At 43.5% G+C, this 10137-nt stretch overlaps 1 protein-coding gene across 1 annotated transcript in view; it reads right to left on the bottom strand.

Annotated features, from left to right (window-relative positions):
- Positions 1-6269: 6269 nt before the first annotated feature.
- CATSPER3 (cation channel sperm associated 3) overlaps positions 6270-10137 on the bottom strand; it is a 35619-nt gene continuing 31751 nt past the window's right edge. The window contains exons 8-9 of the transcript XR_006581583.1: positions 7784-7929; positions 6270-6391 (exon numbers count right to left, since the gene is read on the bottom strand). The gene's annotated coding sequence lies outside the window, so the exon portion shown is untranslated. The remainder of the gene's footprint in view (positions 6392-7783; positions 7930-10137) is intronic.

The following is a 10137-nucleotide window of genomic DNA, read 5'->3' as shown; positions in this document are numbered from 1 at the left end:
CAAGCCATAAGTTTTTTAAGTAGTTTCTATAGACACCTACTATATTTCCTTAATAGCCTATTAATTCCACCCCTATTCAATTCTATAGGACTTTTCCATAAAGGTTATTTTTCCCCTCTTACAATGGGGATAATTTAGCATCATTCATTAGTTTACATCACCCTTGGATTTCACAGGAAACCCAGAGAAGAGGCCAGATGCTGCCACCTTATTCATGTTGAGCAGCATCATGTTCTGGGCTCAATCTCACTAGAATCTATTAGCGAAGGGTGGTGCTATGCACAAAGTGGCCGGATCTGGCTCTAAATGAAGGGTGAGACTGACAAGAGAGGATGTCATGCAGCACTGGCTTCAGAGGTGGAGCAGAAAGCATGGGGGGTGAGAAATGCCCCTTCCCTTACCCTGGGTCACTTTCGTGGATTTTGATTGTAAGCGTTTTAGGCAGAGCCCGTCTGCTACAACACCTTGCACAATGGAGTCCCCCTTTGGCTGGGCCTTAGATACCACCGTAATGAACATGTAAGGTGGCAACATAATAATCACTATCAGTGCAGAGACCGAAACTGCACCGCTGTGTGACGAATACCTAAGCCACAGAGCTACTGCAGAGTCTCAGCACGGAAGGTCTGCAAAGCACTTGGAGCAGCTCAGGGAGAAGGCCCCGTAGCATGAGAAAGGGCCATTATAAAGGAAGACGGATTTTGCTCTGTTTCAACCAGACAAGCAAAATCCCACTCAGCTCATTTTAAATGATTTTTTTTTTTTACTCTGCCTCACTCAAGCTGTCCCCGTTTGAGTCTGCAGCCCTGAACTGGGGCTTTGCCAAGGAGGCTGTCATCCAACAGAGTCAGGAGGCAGGAGTTTCTAGGTACCATAAGACAGAAAACATTGTTCGCAAGCTGGAGCACGGAGGACGCTTAGCGTGAAGGCAGAGGGGGAGCAAAACACAATTTGCTCATGCAGAAGGCTGCTCACAAAATATGACGCAAAAGCAACCTTTCTGCAAACTAAGTCCATGCCACAATCCTCTTCTTTATAGCTCTGCCGTTAATAGAAGGGAATGAAACAAATGCATGGCATGCGGTGAAATAATAGGGGAAAGGATCGTTTATACTAAAAAAGAAACAGTTTTGAACAAAGAAAAAAGCCTTGCTAAACTGCTGGTGGCAGATGGCATAAGCTCCACCATGTTCTCTTTCAACTGCGGGAAAATATAGTAAAGCAATTTAATGAAAATGCCAGTATAAGCAAACAGTGCAGTTAATTGAACCCATATGCATTAGGAAGGAAATCTAAAGTATACTGATTCATTAAGTTTTATATAACTGTAAACCCCCAGTACCTAAGAAAGAGTAAGAAGTCATGATGAAGTGCCAACTAGGAGGAGACCTTCTACCAAACTCACTTCGATCTGTTTTGTTTTGACAAGAACAAGTGGTTTTAACAAGTACTCCATAAATCAGGAGTGCACACTACCGCCTGGAGTCCTCCAGGTACTGTTGGAGACTTGCTTCCTTTTTCTAAGACACAGAATAACTTGAACTTGGATTCTTCCATATGCAAAGAAAACAAGCATAAAGGGCCAGTTCCTGAGGCCCTGATTTAGTTTTTATTCAACCCAAACTCCCCGTGACGTCCAGGGAGTCTGACACCCCTAAGTCAGGACTCAGTGAAGACCTCAGGATTTGGTAGTCTGGGCATGTTTTTTGACCTCCAAATCAATACCTGCTCTATGAAGACATACATTTTCCATTGAGTAGCTCAATCTGTCTGTCTCCCAAGGAGGAGGAGTGGGTGAGATGTATGCAGAAACCTGACTGCAACGCTGGGGATGGAACAGCAGGTTTGTTGTAAAACTGGACTGCGTCTGTTCAATTAGTGCCTCAGTCCTGCCCCTGTCTTAGAAATAGTTCAAACCTAAAACCCTAGGGTGAAAGAAATCCTGGCCCCATTCAAGTCAATGGGACCAGAATTTCACCAATAGATCAGAAGCATTTAACTTTGTATATGTTTGGTCTGGATCCAACATTGCTACTTTGGCCTATCTCTCTTAGCTTTAATTTCTGCTTTTAGATTCTGATTCAAGACCTATACTATGTATTTTAGTTCTCAACCCTAAGAGCCCTAACAAATAAGAGAAAAGTATCTGAACCCAGTCCACAAGAATTATTGAGTGTGGAGTTTCAGGACCTGTGTTGATTGTATATGGGCCTGGTAATACAAGGGACAGAGCACTTTAATTCCCTTTGACTTCAGTGTGAGTTGAGGGTCATCAGTACCTCGGAAGAATAGGCTCAGAGTTACCATGTGTCATCTGAGGATATCTAGAGTGGCTTGATAGGAGAGAAAGAGAGGTGCCCAATAATCCAGTAGGTTCCCTTGGCTTTTTCCTCTATAGAATCACAGAAATGCAGGGCTGGAAGGGACCTGAAGAGATCATCTAATTCACCCTACCCCCATGCTGTGGCAGGGCCAAGTATGCCTAGACCATTCCTGACAGCTGTTCATCTAACCTGTTCTTAAAAACCTCCATTTGATTTTTCCTTCCTGAGTGTAGTACTTTGCACTCATCTTTGCTGAATTGCTTCTTGTTGATTTCAGACCAATTCTGCAGTTTGTCAATATGTTTTTTTATACACCGCTGCTAACTATTAGGCCTGACTATCGGGTGAAAGGATACACAGTAGAGCCTTTTTAAACAAAAACTTATTAAAAGAACCTTTTACGAATTTACATTTCCCTTGCATTAAGCAGAACATGGAGGCTAAATCAAAACACAGTGAGGCACCTGTTAAATGAAGAAACATGATGAAAGAAAATGTTTCCAATGGAGCAATGAAAAATGTTTTCTGCTCCCAAATCAAAATATAAGACAGCAACCAAAAAGACTAATTAGAGCCGTCAACTCATAACAAGGTTAAAAGAGTAATGTTTACATTCATGTCCATTTTTCAAATGTTAAGATTATGGAGATTCAGGAGAAGCAATCGTGTTCATTAACTGAAGGGGAAGGGGACATCATTAAAACAAATTATCTTTTTATTCTTTCCTAACCTACTAGATGGCAGCTAGGATTAGAAATATATTAGGGGAGTTGAAATGTTGGCAGCAGTTCAACAAAGCTTAGAATCATAGAATCATAGAATATCAGGGTTGGAAGGGACCTCAGAAGGTCACCTAGTCCAACCCCCTGCTCAAAGCAGGACCAATCCCCAAGGACATGCTTAAGTGTAAGTAGATACTTAAGTTCCTTCTTAGCTAGCAAAGCATGTGTTGACTCCTCATTGAGGTCAGTGTTAAAAACATGCGTAAAATTAACTGTCTGCTCAAGGGCTTTGTTGAATCAGGGCCATAGTTTCTAACAATCAGCATCTCCTGGAGTATCCGGATTGTTAGGTATAAACCTGATACAGCTGTTTCTCGTATAAAAGGTTTATTAAATGGGTGCAGTGCACTGTGGTACTTGTGTAAAAGGCACACCCATTTTTCCCACATGTGATATCTAAATGTAATTCTAAGAAGGGTTTAAAAGAAATAACAAGGTTACAAAACAAAAAGGGGTTAATTGACTAGACAGGTAATCAGAATTCCTTTTGATAAAAATGGAGATAGTACTCGTGTTAAGAAAGGCTATGGTGTGGCAGGTTACTGTTACATAGCTTAATAAGCCATCAAATGGTAGAAGAGACGTCTTGCTGAACTGAAAACAGCCTGTGATTTAGATTTTTAAAAATACTGTGCATACTTTTTCTACCTGGAATAAATCACAGTGGAATATGGCTCTTCTGATTAAAAATAGCTAAAAACATGCACTTGAAAAGCTATCAGGGCATGGTAAAAGGTGGCTATTAAGTAATGAACAATATCATGCATCACTGACCATCTTTTTTATGCCACTTTATGTAAGCACATGGTATTTTATTTTCCAGTAGAAACAATTAAGCTGGCTGCTGCCTTTGGTTTAGTTATACCTGTCCCGGTCTTCCTTGAAGGCATGAGCTTTTACCCTCCAAGAGCAAAGTTCTACAACATGCAGCTATTCCTAGTGCAGGCACCTATTCTATTCAAATAGCATTATGTGGTTTGATATGGTTTTTACTGCTGGGCAGGTGACACTTAGATTTAGGCTCTTCCTCAGACATGGCAGTTTCTCTACAGTCTAGGATCCTGCTGGAGATTTATTCTAGACTAGCCAGAAAGAGCGAAGGCTCTCCAAGTAGGTCCACAGCAGGGTTTGACTGGTAAACATTTAACAAGGAGAACTCCCTATCCTCTCCTGGTACATATTAAACTAATACATTTATTTTAACAAGGGAAACAGTTTCCCCAAGCTCCCGCTCCATTTGAGCCCTGGACTGCTACAGAAGACTAAGAAAGGTATGCTCCCTGGGGTTTTGCAATTCACTGGGACCAAACAAGAGATGGCTCTGAGCCATGAACAAGAACAAGAAGCAATGGTCTCAAGTTGCAGTGGGGGAGGTTTAGGTTGGATATTAGGAAACACTGTTTCACTAGGAGGGTGGTGAAGCACTGGAATGGGTTACCTAGGGAGGTGGTGGAATCTCCATCCTTAGAGGTTTTTAAGGCCCAGCTTGTCAAAGTCCTGACTGGGATGATTTAGTTGGTGTTGGTCCTGCTTTGAGCAGGGGATTGGACTAGATGACATTCTGAGATCTCTTCTAACCTTAATATTCTATGATTCTATGAACTTGGAATCTGGAGTCAATAGGATCTTCCTAAGGCTTGGCAATGCTTGGGTTTGGGGATCTGGGTCAGTCCCATGTCTAGATCAAATGTATCCCAGCAAAATCTGAAGGAGAGGTGATTTCTGATCCCAAGCTTCTCCACCCTGTGACAGAATATCATTACTGCCACCAGATAGTTTTCTATCACTTTAGACATATTGTCCAGCACAGATTTCACCCAGTTTCTGAAGTCCACTGGCCAGTTTCCCGGCTTTTTTGGAATGGAGTCCAGACTCTCTACTCAAATTTGCCTCTGCCAATGTCTCAACATGTTCCTCTTCGTGCTCCCTCCCCAGCGCCAACTCTTCTCTTCTGAACACTCCCTTCATCTCCTCTGATGTATGCAACTCCGTGCCTTTCACGGCCTCATCTCCTGCCCCTGGAACAGCCTCCCTACTGCTGCAGTCCAAGCAACCTCACTCACCTTCTCCCAGACTCACTCCTTTCAAGTGGCTTTCACCTGCTAATGCACCGGTTGGATGGGCTTGAACTCTGTGCCACTGTTCTGGCAGCCAAGCCTACATTCCTCTCAAAGACAACACTGTCACCCAAAATCCATGACAAACAAAGACAGCCTCTGCCACCTGGCCTTGCAAAGCCAACAGCTCACTACAGCTGTATTCAACCTCCACTCACGCCCATGACGACGGTCATCTTTCACTGAGGTTGATGTCCAGTTTTAATTGTATGTTCCTCCAGGCAAAGTCCTATTTTTCTATTTGTCTATATAGTGCCACGCACTCCAATGACACTGACTATCTACTTAAAAGAACAATCTCCCTTACCCAGGCAGATGATGTTGTGACCTCTGTCTGTGCAGGTTCTGTTTCTGTGCCACTCTTCATTCATTGCATGTAAAAGAAGATGCATCCCTTTTCCACCTCTTGATCTGAACTCGTATGTGAACTCAGAAACCCCATCACGCTTTCTCCCCTGCCACCCTCATGCAAGGGAAGAGCTGCCCATGAAAATCTGCAAAGCTACTTCATTGTCCCCCTCTATCCCTCCTTAAAACCCATCTCTGCCATAATGCCTGCAAACAAACCCAGCACAGGTGTGCAGTGAGCACTGCTCTTCATGCTGATCAGAATCATCTCACTGCCACCTGGCCGTATCCTCCGATTGTTCCTTGTCTTACAAATCAGCTGTAGGATCTTTGGAGACGGGGCAGTCCTTTGATTTAATATGGGCATACAACACCCGCTCAATGCGGCTGCAGCCTCTAGGCACTACTGTCATACAAATGGTGATCATCATCATCCTCTCACACAGGCAGCTTCCCTTACGTGAGCAGTTAACCCTGCAGAAGAAGAATAGCACAGTGTAAGCATAAGTGGTCTCAGTTTGGCATGAATGCAAAGTCCCCAAACAAGTCTGTTACCCTGAGCCCCTTCAGCTCAGCTCCTGGTCTGTAACATTTGATTTAGCTGGGGTTGGTCCTGCTTTGAGCAGGGGATTGAACCAGATGACTTCCTGAGGTCTCTTCCAACCCTAAGCTTCTATGATTCCCTCATTGACCTGAATGCTCTGTCCTCCAGTCCAGTCCAGTCTTGCTTTCCAGCGCCATCTGCATCCCTCCCTGCAGACTGGGTGATCGGGATGATGATCAGCGAGCCAAACACCTTCTTTGCAAGCTGCAGATCTGCCTATAACAAAGCCCCAGCTGGGTTTAATGGTTCACTGTACATGTTACTGCGGCCTGGGATTCACCCATCCCACCTACCATCGCTCATTAATTGTGCAGCTGATTTTACTGCCTGTGGATCACCATTACTGGGAACAGATTAACTGTAAGACTGTCTTCCTCACCGGCAAGCCTCTTGTTTTTACCCAGCAGGTTGCAAGTTAATTTGCTACCACCTCTGTATTTGTAGAGGGAACTAGGCAAATTGGGGATGGAAGATTCTTGCTGTACAGAAGTGAGCTCTTTGTTACCTCAGAATATCTCCTACTCCATAACACATGCTACTGGAGCAATAAATGCCACACTTGAATTTCACTCAATCCCTCGCTGAGGTGGGATGAGTCTCCATGATGCATGGAGAAGGCAAGTTGGGCAGAACTTTGAACTAGTCCTGCTGAGATATAACAATTCCCAGAGAGTGGGAAGATACCTGGGCTCCAGCAGAAAGCCCGCGAGCCTCGCCACTGGAGAGGCTTCCCAATCGCCCTCCAAAATTTGATTCTGTGCTCACTGCTTCTTCCCAGAACCCCTTAATTCTTGCCTAGTACAATGATTTTTCTCTCAAACCCTGAACCCAGTGAAAAAACAGGAAAGTATTTGCCTCTAAGGTGAACCACAAAAACCTCTTTCAGAGTTGCATCCTCAAAGAATTCTGGTTTGTCCTCATAACATTGTTGTATTCTTGTAACACTTCATAAACTTCCATCTCAAAGAGAATGGAGAGAAATATGGGACAATAGATTTTCTTCCCGGCACCCCTTAAAACAGCTGCAAATCAGTTCCTCTTGCACACACCTGTCAAAGGCTGGCTTGCTCTTCCACCACAGCTGATAACATTGCTAACCCATGCCTAAAGATAGGCAAAATGCTTTCCCCACCCCACTTTTTTTGTTTGTTTTGTTTTTGTTTGTGGTTACAAACCCAACAAGTTTTGTAGAAGAAAAACGGAATCCTGAAGTCAGCACTTGGCAACAGAGTAAATAAGAAACAGATTTCCCAATATTTTGTTTTACCAGTCACTTCTTTGTACTGCCTAAGCACAGATGTGCAGGACCTGATTTTTAATGGGGCTTCAGCTTGGCTTGCCCATTTTACACCCCCAAGTAATGGCATGCTTCAATCTAAATATCTCATTGCAGGTGCAATGAGCTTGTTAAATATCTCCAGGACCTGCATCCTTGGCATGGGCAGCTAATCATGCCCACAAAATAGTACCTGCAATTATTTACAGGTGCCAAAATTGGGGTATAAAATGGAAGGCTTGAGGGGCAGGATGGGAGCATCGCAACTAATATTTTTATTGCTTTTTATAACAACTAAAATAGTGCAAAATACAAGAAGGCAAATGACTTACAGCTTGTATATGTTTCCGAGTACGGCAGACTTCACGAGACTGCCAACAGAATTATGCCATTTTACAGCTTGTCAAAGCTGCAAGACCAGACAATGCAAAACCAAGGTTTGGGTGGGAGGGGGTACAACAATCCAACAGGAAAAGACCTGCAAAAATAGAAAAGGGAAGGCAGGGACCAAGGAGGGGAGGGAAAAGGAGGAGAGAGTTAGCTGGAATAGGTCTGGCATTCTTTGAGCAGCCCCATGTTTTTTTATGCAAATGTATCTAGAAACAAGGTCGACATTTCTTCCCATTCATATAGCTGATCTCGACAGTGCTAAGCTATTCTTTCTGTGGCTGTTAATGGAGACAGGTCTGACTCTACTCTGAGCATAATAAGACTAGCTTTAAAAATTAGGCTTTTGGGGCAAATTCTGTCCCACGAAGGTAGGCAAATGAAACTGCTGCTAAAAACCCTGGGTGCCTCTATGGACTGAATTTGGTCCAGATTCTGTTTTGGGATTTGAAACCGTGTGGGCTTGGTTTGTTTGTTTGATTGATTGATTAAAAGCTTCCCCTTGTGCTCCTAAGAGCATCATCAGGTGAGACGACCCAGAGGTACATAACCCCAGCTCTCCAAAGGTAAAAGCTTCTCCCCCTGCTGTGCTGTGCGGGGGTGCCCATCAGGAGGCCACACCCAGTGCTGGGAAATAGTGTTCTCTTCCTTGCTGCAGCAGAGGAAAAGGCCATTCTCTGCAAAGCTTTCACATTCAGCAAACCACTCACATCTGCAAACCTTTAGATCAGGTTTCAGAACGATGGGGGCTGATGCGTCTCTCCACTAGCTTAGCCCATAACTTCCAGCATCCAGTGGCCTTACTCCTGATTTACACGGGTGTAAGTGAAAGGTGAATCAGACCCTGTGTCTTTTAACCAGTCTGTTCAACCCTATTAACTTACACACTCCATTTGTTCTGCTGGTAACCATTATTGTCCCTTTTTATCTCCTTCCAGCAGGACGCTCAGGCCTTGTAAATCAGAGGAGCTCCCTGCTGACACTGCAACTTCCCTTTTCATATCGCTTGCAGCTGAAGCTAGCAGTAGCACTTTCAAAAAACAGTTCAGTGTCTCAGACTGTTTACATGATAAAGAACTTTATTAACGAGACTGTAGCACTTCTTCGTTCTAAATGTCATCGATCTAAAGATTACAGCCTGTACTGCAAGGATGCTGGACTAGATGATCTAACGGGTCTTTGCCATGGCTAATTTTGGTGATGGATCTGGGGTCTCTTTAGAAAAATGTTCTCATGGCCTTTCTTTTCATGAGCAAATTTTCTTCTTTAAATGCTCTCTTTCTATCACTGCAGACCATATACATAATGTGTTATTTTATCGGGTCAGCTAGTAACATACTGCAGTTAGATCCAACCATAGCAATAATAAAGGTGATCATCCTCTAACATCAACATGATTTTAGTCCTTTTTGTATTACAATCTGTGTCAGGTTGAACTGGCGGAGTAGACAGGTACAATGGGTGTTTGTGGTCATTGTAATATTAGTGTTGTCATTTGTACCACCTTGTGCTGTGATTTCAGTGGATCTCAGCAGCTCAGCAAGGCTAGACATGGTTAGTGTTTTGATTGGAGACCGCCAAGGGAAACCCAAGATGCTTCAAGAACAGGTGCCGGCGATTCAGCAGGTATCAACGTGTCATTTTATTTTACCTATAGTCTAATAAACTCTTGCAGCCACACTCCATGACTTCAAATTCCCCTACCCAAGCAGAGAGACACAGGATCAGAAATGTTGTGAACGCTACAGTGTGAGGCTGCTGGGTGCTAAGCACTTGAAAAGCTGGATGCTTCAGTTAGGTGCCTAAACAAGACTGGAATTCTTTTAAAAATCTGGCCCCTTACACCTGGTTCCCAAGTGGTCACTGTGCCTTAGGGGTCATGTTATTATTATTTTTTATTCATTTATTTATTTATTTTACAGGCAACTCACTATCCAATTTATGTGCACAGAAGCAAAGCCGAGTTTCTGTGCATACAGAAGCCTAGGTGGGAAAAACTGCCCATGCAAAAACATGGACCTGCAAAGGAGAGATGCTGTTTCAGAGGGCAGGTTGAGGTCTCTCTGAAAATCTGGCCCATGCTGAGTTTTTCTGGGGGGTGAGGAAGGTGGGCTGTATATGTAATGTATAGGTATATGTATAAAATAAAAGAGAAGTTTGGAGGCAGGGGGGTGTTCTGTGAAAAGAAGAAAACCCTATTGGATTGTATGACAAATCACCATCACCTGGCTTAGTAACTTAGGCAGTAATTAAGAGCAGTTTTATAGGTACAAGATCCTGCTGGGCAATAGACTATAAA

The sequence above is a fragment of the Mauremys mutica genome, chromosome 8, assembly GCF_020497125.1.
Source record: "Mauremys mutica isolate MM-2020 ecotype Southern chromosome 8, ASM2049712v1, whole genome shotgun sequence".
Taxonomy (NCBI): Eukaryota; Metazoa; Chordata; order Testudines; family Geoemydidae; genus Mauremys; species Mauremys mutica.
The sequence above is the reverse complement of the archived record's forward strand: the minus strand, read 5'-3'. Positions and strand labels throughout refer to the sequence as shown.